The 26,024-nt window shown below is 36.1% G+C and overlaps 1 long non-coding RNA gene across 1 annotated transcript; it reads left to right on the top strand.

Moving 5' to 3' along the window:
* Positions 1 to 623: 623 nt before the first annotated feature.
* LOC114078092 lies at positions 624 to 3,566 on the top strand. Its single transcript, XR_003579642.1, has 2 exons — positions 624 to 1,315; positions 2,997 to 3,566. It is a non-coding gene; the product is annotated as an uncharacterized LOC114078092 (long non-coding RNA).
* Positions 3,567 to 26,024: the final 22,458 nt, after the last annotated feature.

Below are 26,024 nucleotides of genomic sequence, written 5' to 3'. Positions count from 1 at the left end.
AATTTCCAAATACACATTCGACACATAATCACAACCAGAGCTAAAATTATCTACCAGAAGATATACCAACGCATGCTTTGGATCTTTCAAAGGATTTAATGACAGGGGCATGCAACGGGGACAACCTTAGTTTTTCAATTGCGATTAAATTGAACCTTAAGGGACTCTTGGGAATGGGACGAAGAGAGAAGAAAACCCACACCTTAATGTCGTTCAACACTTGTTCAATGCTGCCGATTCCCACGACACCACTGCCTCACCACCAAAATCCAAAACCCAATCCGTCAAGAAGAATGTTGTTGATTTTCGTTTTTAGCTTAGCTTTTCGTTTGAGTTTTTGTGTGTAAGTTCTTCAAGAGTGAAGAACTATTATTTTAAGTTCTTTTGTTGATGAAAAACGTGATAATGAGAGTGAGAGACGTGAGAATGAGAGGATTAGGACTAGGAGAGTTAGGTGGAGATTTAGTCAAACTAGGACTCCCTATTATTTATTATTATTATTATTATTATTATTATTATTATTATTACTATTATTATTATTATTATTATTATTATTATTATTATTATTTTATTAAAAAACTGATTTTCTTTTAACTAAATTAGAAAATTAAATATCAATTTATTTAACTAATTCACTAAATACAATAAATCAATTAAATCATTGCTTCCACCAAGGCTCGAACTCAGGTGGAGCAAGACTTTGCTTAAAGGGTCAATTTCGGCCACTTCTACCCAAATTGCTCCTGAACCATATTAATTAATTAATTAATTATATTATTAGGGTAATTAAGATACTACCCTTAGCCTGTAAAAGACCATTTTACCCCTAGACCCATCCAAACTTAAGATTATCCCCTTTTTAAGTCTGGTTAAGACTCATTCGGGTAAATCTTCATATTCGGGTGTCCTACATGGCTGGACCCGATCTTTCCTAGCTAAACTAAATCACCAAGTTAGTTGTCTTGGCTGTTGCAAGGGTTTCAGAGGTCTGATTCTAGGCGCATCAATCCGTGTGAACCAGGTCTAATCGTAGGAATTCTAGATACATTATGCATTACTTAGCATAGTCATGTTAGGGTTGTTACAGAGGCTGCGTGGAGAGCCTCGCTGATTGATGAGGAGGCCCACTAGTAGAGGGTTATCGAGGTGGCTGCTGGGGCGTTTAGTTCCAGAGGTGTAGAGGATGAGAGGAGCACTGCTGATGATGTTGTTGTTGTAGTTGAGGACACTACTGAGGGTGTCCCTACTTCTGAGGGAGCGGGTTCCGGAAAATCGTACCCGCCAACTTGTTGATCACCGGCGCTTTGCGCCTCAGGTTTGCTTCACCTAACACTCTATTTTATATAACTTTATGCATTGGGATAATTGCATGTCTTTTTGTTGTGGGTGGAGTAACTGTTAAGCGAGTGCTAGGGTTAAGTCTGAGTAGCCCAACTCACGCTCCTCTATTAGGGTTTTCTTGCATGTTTTCTTTTTCCCCCAAGAGACTGGTTATTTTATTGTTGAACTCGCATGTTGGTATCTTTTGTACATAGTATACAAATGGAATCTGAAGCATGATGGCTAAACAAAATGATATACTGATTTAAAGAAAATGCTGCATGACTAGGCATAGTAACTGATGAATGTGTGGCTCTAAGCATGACATAGAGATACACCACTGCATGACCTTAAATCTAAAACTCGAACTAGGTTTCTGATAATTTAGTAGAGTAATGAGATGTCAAGTGAGTGTGAGGAAAATTTGAATTTTCCACCATTGTTACTGACCTAGAACTTGACTGGTTAGTCCTACTAAAAGTAAGCCTTAATAGACAACATAAGAGAGGATCAGAAACCCTTGTTCAATATAGACAATAGTTAGCCTAAATAATAGAAAACCGAATGAAATTAATCCCTTCTTGATCCAAATGATTTGAGCTTAAAATAGACCTTTCTTTTTCACCCCAACTGATCTTTTCTGGGGATAATGTGTTGGCCTTGGTCCCTCCTTGGACATGTGCACCTCAGCTTATACCAAAAGCATAAGTTGAGGGTGGCTAATGCAGAAAACAACCTTGTCGTGGCCCTGACCCAACCTTTTGTATTGTGTACCTTGACTTATTGCATATCCATGAGTTGAGGGTGGCTATTATGAGGAATTCTCTGAAAAGTGGGGTTGAAAGAACAAAGAGAGAGAAAGAACAAAAGAAAAGTGACTCAAGAAAAGTTGAAAGAAAAGTGAATAAAACAAAATATTTGAAAATGTGAAAATACAAGCAAAAAAAGAAAAGAGTCACTTACACAAGAGAAAAAAGAAGGGAGAATAGCAAGGTGAAAGAATACAAGAAAATTAAGAAATAGGGTGGAATAAAATGATGAAAAGGTAGGACGGTTAGCCGTTATGTCAAGGAGGACAATGAGTCACTAAATAAATCCAAATGTACTCTACCTAACACTGAGCCTAATTTACAAGCCAAAAAAGTCCTATCGTGATCCTAAGAGTCTATTATAGTGAACTTGAAGCAGTGAAAATAATGGCAATAAGTATAAATGAGTTGTGAGTTGTTCTGAGAGCAGTGTTGAAAAATAATCCTTATTCTCAAACTGAAATCATTGTGTAAATAATGAGGATGTTGTTTTGAAGCAAGGGCACTAGTTGCAATACCAAAAAATTAGCACCTTGGTGAGAGATCAAAGAGGATAGGTGTAGGTGTGTGGTGAGTCTGTGTCATGGTCTGATCCACATGATCAAGCCTAATAGTGATAACATGCATAAATCAATTTGAAAATACTCGGGATTGATAGCCAGATGATTGCTAAAAGCTAAAATAAGGATACTTTTGTACAAAGATTTTTTGGTGAGTCATAGTGCGTCGCTTGAGGACAAACAACGAATTTAAGTTGAGGGTGTTGATGTACTGTGGTTTCACGGTACTTTCAATTCTTTTTCCTAAGTTCAGTGTGTGCTAAGACTTTTTGTATTGGTTTTCAAGTAGTTTTTTGTTTTTTTGCAGGAAATCTTTCCACTTTGAGAACATGGGAGAATTGTGCTGAAAATTGCAGAAATCACGACCTACGGAGCCATCTGTGGTCCGTCGTGACCTCGACGGTCCGTAGGTGGCCACCATAGTACAAAGAAAAAGGTTGCTAAAGGAAGTTGGGGAATTCTGACTAAGTATGGGTCTACGGAGTCTCTCGACGGACCGTCATAGCCACGACGAACCGTCCTGCACATCCGTCAATGATAACAAAAAGTATCCCCGTACCCATCTTCAAAATATTCTAAAGTATGGAAGAACGGAAGCCATCGACGGACCGTTGTGCACGCAGCGGACCGTCATCCATGTCCATCGATGGTAACAGAAAGTTGGTGAAGAAAGAAGCAGAAAAAGAAGTCAAGTATGGAATGACGGAGGGCCTCGACGGTCCATCGTGACCTCGATGGTCCGGTGCTCCAGTCGTCGACTCAGATGCATTTTTGGGAAGATTTTCCTTAAATAGATTTCCTTTTTATGCTAGGGTTTATCTATTATAAATACTTGTAAAAACCTCATTTTTGGAGTTAGACTCTTGGGTATTTTTCAGATTTCATTTTTCTAGTTGTGATTTTGGGAAATTATTGTATTTTCTGGAAATTGTATATTTCAAGCTTATTGATCAATTCAAGTAATTTTGTGGGTTTTCTTCAATCTCATTGAAGTAAATGCATGAATTCTTATCAAATTAATATTAATTGTGTGATTATTAACATGGGTAACTAAATCCATTGCTAGGGTTGTGGGAACCATGGGTAATTAACAAGGTATAAACTAGCTAAAATAACAATTCTAGAATAGTGTCTTGCATGTATTGATAATTTTTTCGTTTAGAAGTCTTTTTAACGTGTGCACGCGTTAGAACTCGCCTTGTTGCTACTTGCCGGACCAAGGAGGTAGATAATAAGAAAAGAATTATCAACGTAGATTTAGTATACGCTATCTAATAAGCTAGTGTCGATTGGTACGAAGTAACAACTAAGCCATACATCGATTATGATGCTTAATATGAGGTAAAGGTAAGGTTTAGTAAAGCATACACACGTAGCCGGACCAAGGTGCGGAGTGAAATTTCCTAGTTGCCGGACCAAGGAATTAGGGATACATAGCTTACCACTTTGCATGCAAGATACTAGGAAAGGATTGTTATAACTAGAATTACCGCGTTATGAACTTGTGAGAAAAAATTAAGCTCTAGTTAATCTCATTACTTGATAAAAATTAAATATTTAAACCTGTCACTTGTTTATTTAGAAATAGCTCAGTACATTTATTTCTTAAACCCCCCCTGTTTGTTAATTGTTTTTGAAAAGGACTTGACTTAATAGAAGTAATAATACGTTAAATTTAATTATTAATCATTTTCCTCGTGAGATCGACGCCAACCTCATAGTTGGGTTCTTTAATTGGTACGACCGCTTATACTTCTTTTCGAGAAGTAAATTTGAGAGTATCATTCAACCATGGATAACAACCATGATGTGTAAGTTCAAAACATATTTAAGTAACCAATAAAATAAACCTCTAAAACCTATTACATAGTATCCCCAAAACATGAAAGTCAACACATCAAGGACATATAATCTTCAAATACTAAGTCTAAGAGTATTAAAGACACCACAATCAATGAATAAAATAGATTAATACCGGAAACTCAGGACATCATGTCATGACCAAGAGAATCCAACACGAGATTAAATGAATATCTCACCTTGTAACATGATATGCTAGAGACTGGCTAGAGCTGAGGGCGAGTCAATGTTCATGGTACACTCTCTGTACTCCATAAAATGGAAACAAAGAAAAAACACAAGTAGGGCTAAGTACGGGGCAACATATACTGAGTAAATATCATCGGCCAACCCAAAGTAGAGACTAATATACAATGAATAATAGTGCAAAATCAACTATGACACTTAGCAGGTGTCAAGCAACAGGAAACATGAACCATTGAAAAAACACTAAAGTAAGTACGCAATCAATCACAATATCAAGAACACATGTGAGGCTCATGCCTCCACACCACATTCATTTGGAAAATGGGTTCTTTGAGATTGAGTACATTATGTTAATTAAATATCTTTTTCCTTTAATGTTACCATATCGAAATGTGAAATTCAGATCCAATAATATAGAGATACCCACTTTACTTCTCACTATTGGAAGTCATTCCAAAGTGTTCTTGGCACGAAAGTGAAGAATAGTACAACTTTTCACTAAAAAAATGATGGCCAAGCGGATGAACGATCCAAAATTTAGAGGATTTGTTGAGAACATGTGTCATTGATTTCAAGGGAGGTTGGGATTATCACCTTCCATTAATAGAGTTGACTTATAATAATGTCTATCATTCTAGTATTGGTATGGCCCACTTTCAAGATCTACATGGTAGGAGGTGTAGATCTCCTATAGGGTTGTTTGAAATCGGTGAAGTTGCCTTGATTTGACCCGAGTTAGTTCATGAGGCTATGGAGAAGGTCCTACTTATTAGAGAGAGGTTGAGAACAACCTAAAGACGACAAAAGTACTATGCTGATGTGAGAAGAAGAGATGTAGTGTTGAAGTTAATGACCGGGTGTACTTGAAAATCTCACCCATGAAGGGTGTGATGAGGTTTGGAAAGAAGGGGAAGCTTAGTCCCCGCTATGTATGCCCATATAAAATTTTGAGGCATGTTAGTAAGGTTGATTATGAGTTATATTTTACAAATGAGTTGGCAACCATACATCCCGTTTTCTTGTGTCTCTATGCTTAAGAAGTGTGTTGCAAATCTGACATCCATAGTTAACTTAGTAAGGTTGGGAGTTGATGAGAACCTTTCATTTGAGGAAGTTCTGGTAGATATTTTGGACCAGCAAGTTAAGAAATAGAAAAACAAGGAAATGACTTTCCTGAAGGTTTTGTGGAGGAATCAACTAGTTGAGAGTTCTACTTGGGAGGCCGAGGCGATATGAAGTCCTGATATCCTCATATTTTTCTTTCTACTCCTACTCTAGCTTGAGGTAATGAATTTTCTCTTGGATTGTTCTATAATTAGAAGTTATGCGTGTTTTATGTGTTTCCAAGATTTCCTGAATATGCATGTTCATAAAAGCTTAAGTTTTGAAAGAAATAATGTGTGATTTATTTTACTCATGATTGTTATGCATTGAGTATGAGTTGCCTATAGACTTTATGAGATGAATTGTTGAACATAACTTGACTTGGAGTGGAGATTTACTTGTTGAAGATGTGCTTTGAGTATAGATTGAATATAGGCTCCATGAGATTGTGTTGCACATACTTTTTTGTTTGGATATGATATCTCCTCCTTGAATGTAATAAATCTAAAATTTTCATTGGTTATGATGAGTGTGGATCCAATTGAGTGGACAATAATTGATTATGATTTAATTGATAGAATTACATGTTTTTAGGATGAAATTACATGTACCCATGCCTATTCCACGATTCTAATCTAGAATTGATATAATTAGGTTGATGCCATGAAGGGAAACTTTATGGGTTTAGGATTATACTTATGTGATTGATGTTGTATGATGTAAATTTCGTGAGAATACGACATATATTATGATCATGAGATGTAGTGATTTTTAGAGTAAAGATTATGATGTGGATTGTTTGTAATTGATGTTATTGTTGTGGAAGGGTTACTTCCCACAAGAATTCCTTAGGTATGAATGTGAAAGGATTTCTTACATGAATGATTCTAGGTTGAAAGGATTTCTCACCTTAAATGAATCTAGACTTAAAAACCATGTAATTGGTGAGGCTAGAGGTGACTACCCTCAACTTCCATATGAGACGTATATGAGGTGACTTCCCATACTCCTAGGATTGAACATCAGGTGATTCCTCATGTTTCTATTATGATGAATGGACATGGAGGCGAGTACCCATGATCCTTTTGAAATGATGTGGAGTCGAGTAAGTTTGTCATATTAAGTGATTGTGGAGGCGGATACCCATGATCTTAAGGTAAGTAAAGCAAGAGGCGAATACTTACTAGGCTTTGCAAGCTAGGCAAGGAGGAGAACTCACATGTCCTTAAAAGTAAGTATGAATAATGTGGACTATGTTATAAAGAATGAATAGCTTGGATTGTTTCTTGAGATTTTTTCCATGATGTAAGGAGGACTAGAGGTGAATGACCCAAGTCTTGATTAAGGATAAGTAAAGGTTGCGTGAGAAGTATTCCTCCTTTATTATGATGATGATTTTTGTTCATTGACTATGGTCATTATGTTTATGTTTCTTATGATAGACATGATATTTAATACATGTTTGTACTAACACATAGTCTTGCCCATATTTCTTATCAAATGTAGGGTTCAAGGATATGGATTCTTACACATGTGTCTAGGATTATAGTTATTCTTGAGTGAGCTGAAACAAGTGTTGATTGGAAAATACGGGCAAACCTATGGGTAAAATCATGCATTGTGTTCATCTTTGTGAATGTGAGTGTTGATTTTGATTCCGAAGCTTTAAATTGTTGAACCACCGTGCGTGAATATGGAATCATTCATTGTGTGAGAGCATTTGAGCACCTTTGTGGAGCTTGAACTTGAACTTGAACCAAGTGGTGTGAGCTCGAGAATCTTTGCTAATGGTGAGTCACAACTTGAATCTTTGAATGCACAATTGATCCTTGCTTGAGTAAGTTGAGTCTTTTTGTGTGCAATTATGATTGATTCTTGTGTAGCACTATTTGAGACATCCTCTTTGAACTACTAAACTTGAGTTTTACTTGAGGAAAAGCAAAAGTTTAAGTTAGGGGTGTTCATGAGTTCACGATTTGGACTCATTTTGGGCTTTACTTTGATAGATTTAGTGTCCTCAAATGCCTATTTTATGCCAATAACTAATGTAAAATCCTTGATTTCTAGGTATATGATTGTGGAAAAAAGAATGGACACTAATGAGCAAAATAAAATAAGGTAGCTGAAAAATGAAGAAAAGTAGGTCGATTGATCGCCTAATCCATTAGTCCAGTCACCGAAAGACTATTATCTCACATAAACTTCCATTGTTCCAAGCCCTGAAGGAGAAATCAAGACGGCGTGAAAAAGGAAAAGTGAACGTGTATCTAAACGGTTCTGCGATGCAGTGTTAGACCGCCTTATGTTACAGATCTAAGGATAATGAAGGACAAAGCAAAAAGGCGATGGAATTGACCAAAGGGAAGATCTTCAAGCTGATCGGTGATCCCGACATACTACGCTTGATGGTCCTTCACGACATATTTTTGACGAATATAAATACATTTTGAATGATTATTTTTTTTGGTTTCATAATATAGAATTTTTGAGTTTGAACGGATAGTATTAAGACAATATTTTTCCTTAGCTTTGAAGAATTGAAAATTTCAATTTTTTAGATATTGGAAGTGGGTACTTGAGATTCTTTATTTTAGACCTTTGTAAAGACGAAATTAATCTTACCCTTGATATTTGACATTCTTGTCATCCCTTAATTTTGAATTATTTTTTATTCAATAATGTCTATTCCTATGATTGGCTTGAGCTTATCCGTACTTGCCTATTGATTATCAAAGACGTACCACTCCCTATGAGATTCGACCCCAACTCATTTAGTTGGGTTATACTATTGACTAACGATCATTGACATTTATAATTAGATGAAGTGTATTGATATGTGAAATGAGTGAGTACCAATGATCTTAAGGTAATTAAGACGAGAGATGAAAACCCATTAGCCTCTGCAAGGTAGGCAAAGAGCAGAACCCTCATGTATTTAGAAGTAAGTATGAATAATGTGAATTAGGTTATGAAGAATGAATAGCTTGGATTGTTTCTTGAGATGCCTTTCATAAAGTAAGCTTGAACGAACCAAGTCTTGATTAAGGATAAGTAGAGTTTGCTTGACAAGTATTCCTCCTTTATTATGACGATGATTTATGTGCATTAATTATTCTTATGATTTACATTGATTAAAAATTATGTTTATATGTTTTATGCTAGCCATCATATTTAGTACATGTTTGCAGTAGCACATACTCTTGCCTACATTTCTTATCAAATGTAGGGTCCAACTATATTTATTCTCACCCTTGTGGCTAGGATCATAGTAGATCAAGGATTGAAGATTTGGGATGTTTCATAGCATTTGAGGGTTCGACAACCAATTTCTTTTTTGTCTTTCATTTCATGTTTGGACTATTGTATGGGCCGTGTCCTATGATATTTTCATGTTGCTTAGATGGTTTGAGAAAATTGTATTAGACTTCCTCCCATTTTATATAGAATTTGGTTGTTTTGAAATGCTTTAAATTTCCGCACCATTTTCTATTACTTCATGTTATGATATGATAAGTGTCTTGTATGAGGCCTCTCGGGGTCTTGAACACCTTGTTACATCTAGGGAGTACCCCTGGGTCATCACTGCAGAATTAAGAGTTAATTCTTGAGAATTCTTTTGAACATTTTGAGAAAGTCCCTTTTAAGACATTTTAGGAGTCTTCTAGACTTTCTAATAACTTGTAACAAGAATTGAGTAAGTATGAGAATGAGAAGAGTCGTATACCTGAGTTCCATATTGGTTTTAGACCTTTGAGTCAAACGTTCATGCCCGTAAATTCCGCATGAACTGCATCAATTGAGTATCCTTGAGAGTAGTACTATCTTTAAGTCGTAAGTGTTGAGTATTAAGTTCCTAACCATTTTAATATTATATTACTAATCATGGGGATATAACATGTTATCCACGAAGGTCTTTGAGTTGAGTAGTTCATGCCCATAATTCCACATGAACCGTATGAGTCTATCATTCTCTTTGAGTTCTGGAGTTGGTGAGTTCCAAGTATTGAGTTATATGCATGGTTATTGAAAACCAAGAATTGATTCGTTTATGACCATAATCGGCATGATCCCTATTTTAAAAGTCTTTCCACAAATTGTTTTAAAACTTGTTTTATTGACTTGTGCACTAAGTTAAGGAAGAGTAAAGGGAGTTTATTTTCTTTAAAATTATATATGGAAACAAAGTATTCCCAACAATAGGTTTTTTTAAATTTAAGATTAATGGAAACTGAGATTCCAAATGAGTTTTGAGCAGTTTGGTTACCATCTCTGTTAAAAGAAAGATTTTTGAGTAATAATCTCAAAAAAAAAAGAGTTGTGTTTTTAAATATATAACCTAGTTATATTTTTGGAGTAGTATTGAGCATCGGTATGGGGGGAGAGTTCTAACAACTGAGGCCCCCATAAACCATATAGACAATGTAGGTAGAAAGATTCATACTTTACATACTATTCCTTAATGCTTTTGCATAGACTAGTGGATCCACTTAGTAGTAGGTTCTATACCTTGACAAAGTATAGGACAGTTATGGAAGTGTGGGCTAGACGTTGTATCATCACATTACTCATGGTTGTCGGTTAGAGAATATCCCATAAAGTTGCTCTGTATTTTTATATACCATACAATTGATTTATTATTGTATTTTTGCATACAACTGTGTAATTGTATCTTTTGTTGTTGCTGAGTATCTTGAGTCAAAATTTAGTACCTTGTTGTTGAGTCGAGCCCTATTTTTGTAAGTTGAATTGACTATGTCTTACTGAGTTGAGTATCTTACTATTGAGTTGAGCCCTATTTTCTTTGAGTTGAGTTGAACTATGTTCCATTGAGTTTAATTAAGTGAGTTGAGAAAAGGTAAATATGCTTGTTTTCCATCAGTTCAAACTTATGGTTATGCTTTAGAATTTCCTTTACATACTCGTACATTCAATTTACTGAGTCATTTGACCTGTATCTTTTCATGATGAAGATACAGATATTGATAATTATCATTATGAGTTTCGTTGAGGTCATGTGATAGTCCAGTTCGCTTTGGTGAGCCTTCATGTATTCCAAAGGACTTTACCTTTATCTTACAGGTAGTATTTTTGAGATGTCGTGGGTCTTCTCCCGATATCCTCTAGTAGTAGAGACTTCATAGATAGGCAGAGTTCAATACTTGATTTTATTAAAATTAATTCAATTTTAAGCTTTCGTATACTCGAGTAAGTATTTCGCTTGCAACTAGCCAGAATAAGGGTTGCTTGGGGACTAACAATAGTTCTTGAATGTCGGCCATGTCCAGGGTGTAGACTCAGGTTGTGAAACATTGGTATTAGAGCGGAGAGTTTAATAGTCCTAGGGTGTTTATGAAGCCGATCAATAGGATCTTGTTTATGGTTGTGAGGGCCCCACTTCTATAAATGAGGTACTGCATACATTTAAGAAAAGTTTATCTTCCTTCGTACTCTTAATTGTGCCATAGAGCTATGTCATAGAGACTTATTCTAAATCTTGTTTTCTTATATCTATTCGACTACCCCTCAAACTAGCGGTGATTAAAAATTAAAGCTAACTTTTATCGATGAGTTTCTGTTAGAAAAAACTTCAGGAAGTCATGAGACTTTATACGGGATTAAGAGAAGCCCGTGAGTGAGTTAAGTGTTGAGTTCGACAAAATGCACTCGTATTCATGTGAAATGTGCATTTGAGCTAAAATCAAGTTATACTCTCTTCTCTAAACCCTGTTTAACTGATATCCTTATTAGGTAGTATTTTTAGAGCTTGGGTTGTATTTTTATCAAAAAAGGTAGCATGAGTTACTTAATTATGAGCAACAGTAGTGAAAGTGCCCAGATTTAGAGAAAAACATCTAAAGGTTTAGGAATCTAAGGAAACGGATAGTGATGGGCAGATTATGTTATTGCAATCATGCACCCTCGTCAGTTATAAGTGATGAGTCCCATTTATGAGTTGAATAAGGAATAATACTGTTGTATAGAGTTATTGATAGTCATGATGAGATACATTATATTATAACCAAAATAGAGTTGATGTCGATGAGCTATCGTGTTAGAGGAAACTAAATACATGTTTTTAATAAGAGAACATAGTATTCATGAAGTCATAAATATAAGCTAGGCTTATTATTTATTGGAGTGGCTCATGATGTTCAAATGTTTATAGAACTGATTACGTAATCAGGTAATATAAGTGGGAAAATAGTATTCAAATTGTAAAAAGGGGATGTAGAACATCTTAGAGATGAGGTAATATGTCCATAGATTTCAAATGTCAACTTTAGACCTAAGGGGGAGATGATAAGATTTGAAATCAAGTCAGTGTTGAGAATAAGACAGTAATGAGTTCAAAAGAGTATCAGAGATATCTTTTTTAAGAAATCCTTTCAGTAGTGGGGTAATGTTAAAAGGAGAAGGTTAATGATTTTATTGTGATAATGATGGTGTGATAATTTCATATGCAGTTATAGATAAGGAGGAAGAGGAGGATGAGGTTTTACTGTGATAAATAGTTAAATGAGAGCCCTTAGTTGGTCTTGAAAAGTAATGTAGAAATCTAGTTAGTATGGTAGGGATGACGAGAAAAAGAAAACTTCTTCATGAGTTGGTTGGTAAAAGTCCATGGAGTTGTTAGAATACTAAGCTTTAATCTGGTGTTGTTAAACATGAGTTAGTGCTTGATATGAGCCCAATATTGATTTAATGGTGGTAAAAAGTAATTTTTTTGGGATGAGACTCCCTATGGAGAGGTATAAACCCGAACCTAATGATTTAGGTTAAGCTTGAATATGGTAAGAGCCCATTGCTAGACTGAGGCCTTGGTAGGAGAAGTCATGTACCCTTGAGCGAACTAGGAGTTGCAGCCAATGAGGTAAGGTACAAGGGAAGAAGCACTTAGTTGGAGAGTGTTGCTAAGCTTAATATTTAGCATTCATATTACCCTGACATGGTATCATGTTCTTACATCATGCCCCAGATGAGGTAACTTTAGAGAGAGTATGACTATGTTCACAATAACATCTTTCTTTACTTAGGTACTATAGATAGTCCTAACTCTTGGTATTGAAGCTTGTGTTAGTAGTAAAAATCATGACTCTAGTGAGAGTAACCCCATTTCATACCTAGTCCAGCCTCCATTCAACATTGAATGATCCCATGGGGGAGATAATGTAACCCTCCGTAGAAATTTTATGCTAAGCCTCGAACCATTCTTTGTTACCGAGGAATTTAAAGATTTCTTAAGTTTTAGGGTTGCTAGATGTAGATCCTTTAGTTCCTAAAAGAACTAAATAGAATTCCTCCTAGTCATTGCTAGGTTCCTTTAAGTTTAAGTTTAACTTCAAACGACTATAACTTTTCGTACATGATGAGCTAGGAGACCCATAAGATATCATTGAAACGTATTTGAATACTCTTCGCAACTCTGCCGAGTTACTAGTTTTCGAGTGTGTATGAGGGAGATATGCCCGTTTGAAGTCGACTGTCCAATTAAGGAAAGTTACCCAAAAATATGAGGGGTTATTGGTCATTTTTTTACCAAATGAGCTTAAATCTAATTTTAGTAATATTTTGGGGAAAATCTGGTTTGGGTTAGTTTTCGTAAATCCAAATACGCTTAGGGTTTTATAAGAGACTTCATTCAAGCCACTCCTAAGTTCTTTTAAGGTTTTGGTCAACTTCATACGCCCATAACTTCTAGCACAAGATGTGTTGGATACCCATAAAATATCAAAAGAAAGTTCTCTGAGCCCTCTACGCCACCATGTTTCTAATGTTTAAGCTTATATGAGGGAGATATGCCCATTTGGAGTGGGGCTGTCTAATTAAGGAATTCTACCCGAATATATGAGGGGTATTTTTTTCCTTTCTGTACCCAATAGAATTTAAATAGTTTTAGTAAGGTTTTAGGAGTCTAAGATGATTAAAAAAAGTTTTAGTTATTCCTAAAATGCGCTTAGAGTTTTTAGAGGAGTACAAGAAGAGGAAAAAAGGAGAAAAGGAAGAGCGTTCAAGATTTTTGCGATTCTTTGAGAGATTTCACCAAGGATTTTATCCTAAGAGGATTAAAAGCTTCAATAGTATTGGGTTTTGTTTTCCCACAAGCTGATAATGAGTTTATTTTATGAATTTCATCCATGATATTGTGTATATTGATAATCTTGTTAAGTTCTTAAAGCTTTGTGCTTCGTTTTTGATAATGAAGTCCTTATCGAATTCTTGACGTGAGATTTGCGAATGAGTATTATTGTTGGTGGGTTTTTGGTGTAGAATTATCTGTAAGTAGGTTAGGTTTAAGTATCCAAAAGAGTACGGATGATATAATTCTAGTTTTGACGCGGTAGGGTTGAAAAACGTTAAAGAAAAGTTCATTCGATTCGTCTAGGGACGTGGCTGGGGCAACTAACCCTGCTGGCACCCTACACCTAAAGTGAAACCTATACCTGTCTTAGTAAATTGAGGGCTAGCGTGGTGTACCATTGCTGCGCCAGGCACGTCAGGTCCCTTCCGCCTCCTTTCTTTGTTTTGTATTCGATCGTTTAAATTATGTATTTACTCTCTTATTGATTTTTAACATCCAACCTACATCTAATCATTAAGAAATCCTCAATATGAAGTCACGATCCTTGAATTCATTATTTAAATTCTAGAAAGAGTTAAGAGTAAAGTTCACGAAAGTCTTGGAGTTACATTGTGAATCCCTCGAGATCAACTATTGATTTGAGTTCTTTAAAAGGGTTCCTTTATTCACTATTCATTCTAAACACTCTAAACTACTTCTAAAGACCTAGAAATAATTCATTACATAAATCATAACCTTGAATTCATAATTCAAATTCAAGGTAGAGTTAAGAGTCAAATCTTTAGAGTTCTTTCAAACATTTTGAGAAAGTCCCTTTTGAGTCTTTTTTTTTTTGAGGAGTCTTATACAATTTCTAATAACTTATATCAATACTTGAGCAAGTAAGTATGAAAATAAGATGAGGTGTATACCTGAGTTCCCATATTATTATTTAGACCCTTGAGTCGAGTCACTCATGCCCATGAATTCTGCATGAACTCCATCAGTTGAGTATCTTTGAGATAAGTAGTAACTTCAAGTTCTAAGCCTTTAGTATTCAGTTCCTAATAATTTTGGGATTATATACCTAATCATGAGACTACTACATTTTACGCATGAAGGTTCTTGAGTTGAGTAGTTCATGCCCATAATTCCACATGAAACCTATGAGTCGAGAAACCTTGAGATGACGATATCATAGAGTCCTTGATATGAGTAGTATCATTGACTCCTTGAGTTATGAAGTTGTTATGTTTGTAATATTAAGTTCTATGAATGGTTATTGAAAACCTTGAATTGAGTCTTTCAGGTCCATAATTCAACATGAACCCTATTTTAAGAAGTATTTTTACAAATTGCTTTGAAACTTGTTTTAAAAATTTGAGCATTGAGTTGAAGAAGAGTAGAGCTGAGTTCATTTTCTTTAAAATTATATATGTTAACTGAGTGTTTCCAAGAGTCAATATTTACATTTAAGATGAGAGGAAACTGAGATTTTCAAAAGAGTTTTGAGCAGTTTGAGTACCATCTCTTTCAAGAGAAAGATTCTTGAGTAGTAATCTAAAAACATAGAAAGAATTATGTTTTTAAACATATGAGCTAGTTATATTTTGGGTGTAATATTGAGCACCGATATAGGGGAGAGTTCTAACAATTCACAATCATCATTAATCATGGAGCCAACGTGGGTAGAAAGATTCATACTTTTTAGATGAATCTTTAATGCTTTTAGCAAAGACTAGTGAATCCACTTAGTAGTAGTTTTTATACCCTGGCAAAGTATATGAAGTTTTGGTAGTGTGATCTAGACATTGTATCATCACATAGATCATAGTTATGGTTGTCAGTTAGAGAATATCCCACGGAGTTACTTTGTATTTTTATATCTGAACATAGTTATTATTGTATTTTCATACAATTGAGTGATTATTTTATTTTTGCACACAACTGAGTAATTGTCTATGGTTTTAAAAGCTTTCCAAATATTGCATCTTTATTGTTTTTGAGTATATTTATTTTGAGTTGAGTATCTTAAGTCAGAATTGAGTACCTTATTGTTAAGTTGAGCCCTATTTCTCTAAGTTGAGTTGAACTATGTTTCACTTAGTTAAGTATCTTATTATTGAAATGAGCCCTATTTTCTCCGAGTTGAGTTGAATTATGTTTCATTAAGTTGAGAAGAGGCATGGATGTTTCTTTTCCATCAGTTCAATCTTATGTTTATGATTTAGAAGTCACTTTAGAAGCTCATACATTTCATGTAATGATTCATTTGGTCTGCAATTATGATGCAGATACATGTGTTCAGGATAATCAATAGGCGTTTTGTTGAGGTCATGTGATATTCCATTTAGCTTTTGTGAACTTTCCTATATTCCGCAGAACTTCAAATTTATCTTATCGTTAGTAGTTATTAGATGTCATGTGTCTTGTCACGATATCCTTCTGTAATAGTACAAACTTCTCAAATAGACAGAGTGAAATAGTTTCTGTAATTACTTTTATTTTGAGTATTGTACAGACTTTTAAAAAGGTTGCATATTTGAGTTTATTGAAATTAATTCTGTTTTAAGCTTTTGTATTCTTGAGTTAGTATCTCGCTTGTTGACAGCCAAGATGACGGTTCTCTTGTGGACCAACAACGATTCTCGAGTGCCAGCCATGTCTAGGGTGTAGGCTCGGATCGTGACAACTGAGCATACCAATCAAATACGAAGAAATCATAAAATTCTTAAACTCAACTTATTCATAAATTACTATGTTATGCAAATTTGAGTAAAAGACATCAAATATCACTTTGATAACACATTTTGAAATTTACAAATTAGTAAAAAAATAATTAAGAATTAGAAGCACAAGTAAAACAAAATTCAGTTTAAGTCACTGCAAAAATTGAGATCGGCGAGATGTCTATGAGAGATTTGATTTTTGCCCTTTTGAGTTAAAATAAGGAATTAGAAAAGCAAAATTTATCTAGCACAAAAAAGTGAACTGCAGCGAATTAATTTTGAGGTCTTGACATCGCGATTTTGATTAGAATTTTATAAATTTAGAGTGATTTCAGTGAGTTCAGACTACATTTATTTTAATGGAGAAACATAACTACTTCTTCAAAAATGTACATATGCTCTTAAAATTTAAAAACTTCATTTTAACAAAGAAAAGTCATATTTAAATTTGTTTGAATTCTTTTATGAAATTTGTATGAAATATCAAATTATTATTTCAAATTAAATGTTTTAGCCATAGTTTATTTTATTTGTAATTCATAGCAAATATCTTTTCTTTTGACATTTGGTTCGGTATACAATCAACCATTTATGGTATACACTTACCCGTTCGGTATACAAACGTTTAAATGTATAAAATGCGTTTTTGTTTTTATAAAGAGAGATACAAAGACATATATTTTCGTCCAATACACTTATAATAATACAAATTGAGTTCATATCATACAAATTACAATATACAAATGAACTTACACAAAACTAAACGATTTGTATGAAATTGAATGTATCTAGCGAGTTTACAAATCAAAAGTTTCATAGCAAATAAATAATTTACTATTAAATGCAATTATGCAAACTACATTTATAGCAAATATGATTTTAATGATTACTATACGTCGAAGTTGCTTTTCTTTTTATGCCTTTGCTTTTGGAAGTAAAAAATCTGAGTGGTCATAATGAGCTCTTAACCATATTAAAAATAATTATTATATTATAAAAAGATATCGTTGTTTTTCTGGAAATTGAAAGGCAAACATACAAACCATCACATTATCTTTATTTTAATTTAATTAATATTCAAAATCTTTGTCTTTTAAAAAATTTAAATGTCATGATCAAAACTGTCGTGATTAGCATTCACTCTAATTAATCGATGAAAAAACTAGTACTACAACTCAACAGAAGCAACTAAACCAAAACTAAGACCTTTAAACTACTAAAACAGTTAAATAACTAATAAATGAAGCTCTCATAAAACTTCAATAATAAATGTAAAGAACTAAGGAAGGAATAACCTAGAACCCGATCAATGTACCAAAATAAATAAATTAAGATCCAAGTCTAAGCAAAGAAGGGTCACAACCCCACTTAATGAACTAATCAACTAACTATTATATCTAAGTTCGGAAATGATGGACATAGACGAAAGAAAATTCCATGGCAGCCTGGAAGATTTGTCCCACCCTTGAATTCGATGAGATGATCTTTAATTTCCTAAGTGAGGTCTTTCAATAACCACTTGAAGATGCCATGTACTCAACAAAAATATGAGCAAGTGCAGAATCGGTACACAACCACAGTACAATGGTAGGATCACACGATTATTCCACAAGTGCAACATAAATAAGTCAAACAACATTATAATCACATGCATAATATATCAACATCTACAACATTATCAACAAGCTCATCAATATACAATTATTACTCATCGTTGGTCCTCTCACTGAACCCAAGCCCAACAAGTTAGCTTGCCGGAATGTGGCAATCTGATGCCAATGTTATGCCGCAACGTGACAACTGATCCCATATATTTATGCCAGAATGTGACAATCAATCCTAGTTAGTTATGCCGGAACGTGGCAATCGTTCCCAATCACACACCACAATCACAATCACATGTAAATCATCAAGATCATATATTTACATCATGATTTAATGGTAACCATCATTGAACTATTTTATTTACAACAAGAGTGATAGATATTAAAACATTCAGAGATATCCAAGTATCATAATGAAGTAAGAACAAACAAATATCACAAAAATCATATAATAACAACTATCACCTACCTCGAAATAAGCTTGAAATTCTACGAAACATGATTCTTCTATTTCCGGGTTCGGTCCGCTTGTTCTTGGTCTACAAACAATTAATAATATATGAGAATAAATAAACCATTACTAATTACCCGTATTACTAACAATTTTTACAAACCCTAGATCAACACATGGTCCCAATTCTCCAAATTAGTGCTGTTTTACCATATATTTACAATCAAAACCCTTTCACATCGATATTGACCCATTCTATTACGTTTTACGGATTGAAAAATTGATTCGGGGAGTAAAAAGATTATCTTTAGCCTCAAGACTGGTGAAAAACGAGTAGAAATTGCCCAAGGATCGTTCCTTAGCTCTAAAAGTTGAAAAGTTTCAAATAAGGCTGTTTAGGGATTTTATTAGCAAATTAATTTGCACATGTCTTATTATAGTGGCGGCGCCACAACGGCCTGAAGTTCCGCTACAATGACATTTTTGTAATAGTAAGCTCCCCTCTTTCATCTATGATTTTAAGTCTCGTCTTGTCCGCCACATCGATCACTATCCTGCTATAGTGACCCCGCGACAACGGTCATCATCCCGCTACAGTGGCCCAAAGCAAGACATAAAGCTTCTAGGAAGGATTTAAATTTCCCTTTTTTTTTCCACACACGTTTAACCCACTACGATTAGAAAATACCCTTTCACGCTAAGACCAATTCCTTGAGATCTACTTATGCAAATTCTATTCTATAAAGTCATACGGATGCCTTAACGAGTTATCTAACTATCCATGCAATCATACATAAATGAATTACTAGATTGCTACCAGGTTTCCCTACACCTCAACTACTCCGATTTCATCTATATCTGGACAAGGTTGAAAAAATCCAAATACTATTAAAGTTTTTCCGACCCCAATTTTCCACTGTTGGTATTTCTATAACGACGAAACCCAATCGTTACATTATATTGTTAATATTTTCGTTTTATGGTCTTATAGTTTTATTCACATTATGATTTTGCGTATGTAATAATTTTCTCATGATAAATTCCAATATTGCATAATTATAAATAGTAACCTGTCCAGGTAGGCATATATATAATTGTAAAATATACTATTAAATAGTGCATGAGGGTAAAAAGTCCTCCATAAAGTTTGATAATGTAACAATAATTTCGATCAAAGGTGAAATATTTTTCAAAACCTTTTCGCTATATTATATGTACGTCGCAGAACTCTTCTTCACCTTCAGCGTATGAATTATAGCCTCAACAAAGCAGAGTGCAAATATTACTATCAGAATTTTTTTAAAATATTAATTTAAGTGATAATCGAATTTAAGAATATAAGATTACGTGCTTTTAACCACATTAAGATAATTGGAAATTTTTCATCACTTCCCATAATCTTATTTACAATTCATTAAAAATACAATTGTAAACAAAGTAAAAATTAAAATATTTCAATTAAAATTATCAAAATTTAATAATTACATATATAATCTCGATGTAAATCACAAAAATTACAACTCCTTCATACATATGAAATCATTTAAAATATGAATATCAAGCTATAGATTTAAACTGTATCACGATAACTGTCCACATTCCTAAGTTTAAAAAGATAGATTTTAAGTAGTTCTTCGTTCTTCGAAAAAGTTGATTAAATAAAATATCAATATTAGTGAAGAATATTATTTCAATGACTCGCGAATTTTCATTTTTTTTGGAAACGTTATCTATTTAGTAGTACGATATTATAATGTTAACAAAAAAAAAGTAGTATATAATTATAGTGTTAATCAGTAATGTATAAATTTACAAAGTGATATGCAGTGAATACATACATACAACAATATAAAATAGACTTTTAAAATAATAATTAAAAAAATTAAAGTAAAAAACATATAATCTTATTGGTTTATTGGTATTCATTCCTTTTTGACTTGAGAAATGATATTAGTCATATAAGATACTTTATTTGAAATTCTCACTTGGAGTTTCACTGCATTCATTTTGCCTCTTCTTAAGTGAATCAATTTTTTCTATCCCTCATCCATTTTATTCAAAAAAATATAATAGTAATAAATAATCATTTGACCAAAACACAATTGTTAATCTGTAGATAAGTTATTATTCTTGTTTAATAAAACTTGAAGGAGTGTAGTTTCTTTATCCATGATCTTTTAACTCTCTAATTATTATGTGAGAATACGATTTGAAATGGTTTTCTTCTCTCTCCTTTTTTTTTTTAAAAAAATATACTTATCTTGACTATCATAAGTAGTACAAATTTTGGCCTTTTTAAAAATATACATATTCTTCTGCATCAAATTTATAAAAAATCCACAACAGAATTGTATTTCTAGCATATCTCCTCTACACGTAAGATTCACTAATGTTTTCAAATCTTTCATAAGATCGAAAAGACAATATAAAAATCAAATTAAGAAGAAATTAAAAGGGGAAGTCTAATCTTTACGTGTTTTCTACTCCATCAATGTAGTCATCTAACACAAAATTAATATTATAAAACTTCTACTTTTATAGACATATTTGTAATTTGGACGTAAAAGCATGATAACTTTCATAAATTTAAAGTATAATATACTATCGATTAAGAATTTTCACACACAAAACATATATAAATCTCATTAATAATAGTAATATGGGTAAAAGTAAAAGTCAAAATCAAATAGAGACAAATAATTTTTTTTTTAAGATGATGTGACAGCTTGTTGAAGGAATATTGATTGTATTGAAGTTTTCACCTAATAAGGGAATACATGGGAGATATATATAGAAGATATAGGAAGGAGTACTAATCCTAATAGGACTAGGATTAAGGAGTACTAATTCTAATAGGACTAGGATTAGTACACAGTAAATACTAATATTATTTAATACTATTTATTTAATACTATCTGTTATTATCCCCCCTCAAGCTGAGCTGAGCGGAAGCGAACGGAAGCTTGGAACTGAGGTAATCGTGCTGTCGGCTCGGGAGAGGCTTGGTGAGAATATCAGCCGGTTGTTCTTCAGTGGGTACATACTGCACAGTCATGGTGCCGACCTGAACTTCATCGCGAACAAAGAGACAATCGGTATCAATATGCTTCATTCTGCTGTGTAGGACGGAATTCTTGGCCACACAGATGGTTGATTTGTTGTTACAATAGAGAGCAGGAACAGTGTGAGTGGCGCGGAGTTCGCGAAGAATATATGTGACCCACATGGTCCCAGCAGCAAGAAGAGCAAGGGCGCGGTATTCAGCTTCAGTCGAGGACCGAGATACCTTGGGTTTTTTTTGTACACCAGGAGATCAGGTTCGGCCCCAAAAAAACGAGAAACCCCGATGTAGATTTTCTGTCATTTTTATCATTCGCCCAATCTGAATCTGAGAAACCCCGAAGCTCCAAGTCCCCGGGTCGAATGAGTAAACCACGACAAAGAGTGCCAAAAATGTACCTGAGAATGCGTTTTAGACAATGGTAATCTTGTTCACTTGGTTGATGCATGCGCTAAGCAACTCGGTTGACAGCAAACTGGATGTCAGGACGGGTAATGGCCAGATACTGTAGAGCCCCAATGAGGCTGCGGAAGTGTGTGATATCGGCAAAGGGGGTGTCGACTCCATTCGTAGACGAAGAGACTGCCATCAGTGTTGGTTGACTGGTGCATTTTTCCAGTCCAGCTTTCTGCAACAGATCTCGAGCATATTTTGACTGATGAAGAAACAAGCCGCTGCCTGTCCGAGAAACCTCCATTCCCAGAAAATAATGTAACGGGCCAAGGTCCTTCATTTTGAAGGTAGTATGCATAGCTCGAGTGACATCCTGAATGAGAGCTGCAGTAGAGCCTGTAATAATGATATCATCTACATAGACAAGAAGAATGACTGTACCGTGTGCTGAATGTCGAGTAAACAGACTCGTGTCGTGTACGCAACACGTGAAGCCGAGTCCCTGGAGGAACGTTTTCAGACGTGTGTACCAAGCACGGGGGGCTTGCTTGAGCCCATACAGAGACTTCTGGAGTTTGCAAACATGTTGAGGGAAGCGGGGATCATTATAGCCCGGTGGTTGCGTCATGTAGATAGTTTCATCAAGCATGCCATGAAGAGAAGTATTGGAAACATCCAACTGATTGATGAGCCAATTGTTGCGCATGGCGAGTGACAGTCGCAGGTGAATGGTTTCCTGCCGAATAACAGGACTGAATGTCTCGGAGTAATCAAGCCCATACTCCTGATTGTAGCCTTTAGCAACCAAACGAGCCTTGTACCTGGAAATACTGCCATCCGCATTGTGTTTAATTTTGTACACCCATTTACAGCCCACTGGGTGCCGCCCATGGGGCTTAGGTACAAGAACCCAAGTTTTCTGATCAGTCAAAGCCTTAAACTCGTCATCCATAGCATGACGCCAATAAGCATTTTTTGAGGCAACAGAGTAGGTTGTTGGTTCACTATCGGGAAGGGGTGTATTTGGTAGTATGGTAGCCTGAAAGGTTTTGGGTTTAAAGATACCGGCTTTGCCACGGGTTAACATGGGATGAGTATTGGGGGGTGGCACGGGCGGTGGTGATTCGGGGGTGGCCGGGAAGGACCCAAAACGGATCGGGCTGGAGATGTTGTGGGTATGGGGTGGTTCGGGTTGGTTGTGAGTGTGGGTGGTGGTTGCGGGTGTATTGTGGGTGACGGTCGAAGGGGTGATGAGGGGTGGTTGGGTAGTGGGTGGAGGTGTGGGGGAAGGTGGTGAGGGACCCTGTGAGTATGTTGGAAAAAGGGGAAGGACGCCAATGAATGATGTATTTGTGGAGGAGGAAATAGACTCGTAGGGAAACTCATTTTCGACAAATTTGACATGACGAGATATGTAGACTTTATGAGTTTGTGGGTCAAGACAGCGATAACCCTTGGAGGTAGGATGATAGCCCAAAAAAATACAAGGACGGGATCGGGGTTGTAATTTGTGAGTAATATGAGGGCGTAGCCAAGGGTAGGCAAGACACCCAAAGACGCGGAGGTTGGTATAATTGGGAAGTTCTTGGTAAAGGAGTTGATAGGGTGATTTGTTGGAGAGAGTGTGACTGGGCATTCTGTTAATGAGGTAGTTTGCGGTGGCTAGAGCTTCTACCCAAAAGGAGACAGGGAGATGAGATTGATGTAGAAGAGTAACCACCGTTTCAATGAGATGGCGATGCTTACGCTCAGCCACCCCATTCTGTTCGGGAGTGTATGGACAGGAGGTTTGATGTATAATTCCCAGGGATTGCAGAAACTGGCCAAAGATGTTATTGACATATTCCTTTCCATTGTCACTTCGAAAAAGTTTAACATGAGAATTGAATTGTGTTTTGACCATTTTTTCAAAAGTGACAAAGGTGGTGTATGCCTGTGATTTGTGTTTTAGTGGGTACAACCAAGTGTATTTTGTAAAATCATCCACAAAACAAATATAATAGCGAAAACCAGCAAATGAAGGAACAGCAGTAGGACCCCATAGGTCAGAATGAATAAGTTGAAAAGGTGCAGTTGTACGCTTCTCAGATAAAGTAAAAGGTAATTTATGAGATTTAGCAATTGAACAGGAGTCACAATTGTTTACATGAATGGAAGAAAAACCTAATTGAGACATTAAAGAATTTATTATTTGAGTAGACGGGTGACCCAGACGACTGTGCCACAACAGACTGTGGCCATCAGCCGAAAGAGCCACCGGAGCCACAGGAACGCTTTCTGAAACTGGGTGGGCAGACGAACTTGTGCCAGGAAGAACGTACAGACCATGCTCACAGGGGCCCTGAAAAATCACCCTCTTGGTAGTATTGTCTAGGATCTGAAAATCATTAGAGGTGAACAAGAGTGAGCAATTATTGTCTTTTGTGAATTGGTGAACTGAAAGGAGATTGGATTTAATAGAAGGGACGTGGGTAAGGTTACCTAGGTGAAAGATAGCGGTGGGGGTTTTAATGGTACCCGTGCCAGTGTGAGAAATATTAAGGGACTCACCGTTGCCAACAGTAATACCATTGGAGCCATGATATGGATTTGGAGCGTTAAGCTTGGATAGATCAGAAGTAACGTGCATGTTGGCCCCAGTATCCAACAGCCATTCAGAGGAAGGGCCGGCTTGAGATGCATAATTGGCACGGTTATCACTATTTCGGCTCTCCTCATACCGAAACCAGCAACGAACAGCGGTGTGTCCTGTTTTCTGACAGATTTGACAAGTTGGACGATCCCGCTCGTAAGTGCCCTGCCCGCCGCTGGAAGATGACTGCCCGCCGCTGCCGAAGGAGTGCAGGCTGTTGTTGCTGCCGTGCTGCTGACCATCGTACGGCGGACGACTGCCCTGCCGACCGCCGCGCCCGCGGCCTCCGCTGTTTCTGCCGTAGCCGCCGCGGCTCCCCTGCCGGCCGCCACCACGCCCCCCGCGATAGTTCTGGCTTGCGGTGAGGGCGGTGGCCGGCTCCATAACAGCGGCTTCTCGGAGAAGAAGTTTGCTCTCCAGATCCACGTTGATTTCTTCACTTTTTAGCCACGAGGAGAGAGTAGCCAGGTCAACGGGCGTTGGACTGATGCGAACCGCCTGTTTAATGGAGGCGTAAGCTGATGGGAGCCCCCGAACGACGCACATGACGAGATCCTTTTCGGGAATGATTTTGTTCACGGTGTCGAGGGCTGTGATGATGGTGGAGACCTCGTCTAAATACTCCGCCATAGTTTTCGTGCCTTTGGTAATTGTGTGGAGACGATCACGCAATTGAAAAATATGAGAGTGGGAAATTGATGCATAGCGTGTTGCGAGGGCCGTCCATAGGGCTGAAGCAGTTGTGTAGGATCGGACGTGTTTCTAAACCGTGGGAGAGATGACCACAATTAAACATGATCGGATCTGGCCATCCACGGCTTTCCAGGCGGCATGGGCCGGATTGGTTTTTTCTGATTTGTCTGTGGCGGTGATGATTGCCGGCGGCGGTTCTGTGATTCCATCGACGTATTTGAGAAGGTAATTGGCCTCAAGGGCTGTAACAATGGTGATTTTCCATGTAGGGTAATTTATGTCTGATAATTTTTCGGGAATCAGGGCATGAAGATGCCTGAGAAGGAGTTTAACGCTAGAAGGAAGTGAATCGAGAGGATCCACCTCGGTTGTCATGGCTGCCGCCGCCCAAGAGAAGAGAGGGAACGATCGGTGCCCTAAAGAGAGAAAGAAAACCTAGAGAAAAGAAGATCTAGGTTTTCTGGCTCTTGATACCATGAAGGAATATTGATTGTATTGAAGTGTTCACCTAATAAGGGAATACATGGGAGATATATATAGGAGCTATAGGAAGGAGTACTAAT

Source organism: Solanum pennellii, chromosome 1 (assembly GCF_001406875.1).
Source record: "Solanum pennellii chromosome 1, SPENNV200".
In the NCBI taxonomy this organism is placed as follows: domain Eukaryota; kingdom Viridiplantae; phylum Streptophyta; class Magnoliopsida; order Solanales; family Solanaceae; genus Solanum; species Solanum pennellii.
Note: the sequence above shows the minus strand (reverse complement) of the source record. Positions and strands in the feature narration are given on the sequence as shown.